The sequence below is a fragment of the Calidris pugnax genome, unplaced genomic scaffold (assembly GCF_001431845.1).
Source record: "Calidris pugnax isolate Ruff unplaced genomic scaffold, ASM143184v1 scaffold255, whole genome shotgun sequence".
Lineage (NCBI taxonomy): Eukaryota > Metazoa > Chordata > Aves > Charadriiformes > Scolopacidae > Calidris > Calidris pugnax.
The window spans coordinates 7,296-7,749 of record NW_015091101.1 but is presented as its reverse complement, the minus strand read 5'-3'; positions in this window follow the sequence as shown (position 1 = coordinate 7,749).

Here is a 454-nt window from a genome sequence, read left to right as displayed (position 1 = left end):
CCCCCCCCCCCCGCCGTGAGGTGATCTTGCCTCAATTGGCTCCGTTCGTGCGGGATGTTGCCAGGAGAAATGCCAACAGCTCTCCTGGCTTGGGTGTCTTGTCGGTTCCACTTGCGACTTCCATCCCTTGCTGCAGCCCAGCGCTTCTGCTGATGGAGATTTCTGGCTGCCTCCTACTGCTCGTTTGCTCCGGGATGTGGATTTATAATTTCATTGCAGGCACAAGCGTCTCAGGCTTTCCCATTCGAGTTTCATCCCCAGCCTCATCCCTGGATCTGCAGTTAAAAACCGGGAGATTTACATGGGTGCGAAGGAATTTCACGCCGTTTTAAACAGTAACAATTGATCTGCTTATTAAAAGATGAAAAATCCAAGCATGAGAAATGCAACTGGTTCAGTTAGGGATGTATTTTTAAGAGGCCAGCGGGGGGGGGGGGGGGGGGTGAGCGGGGGC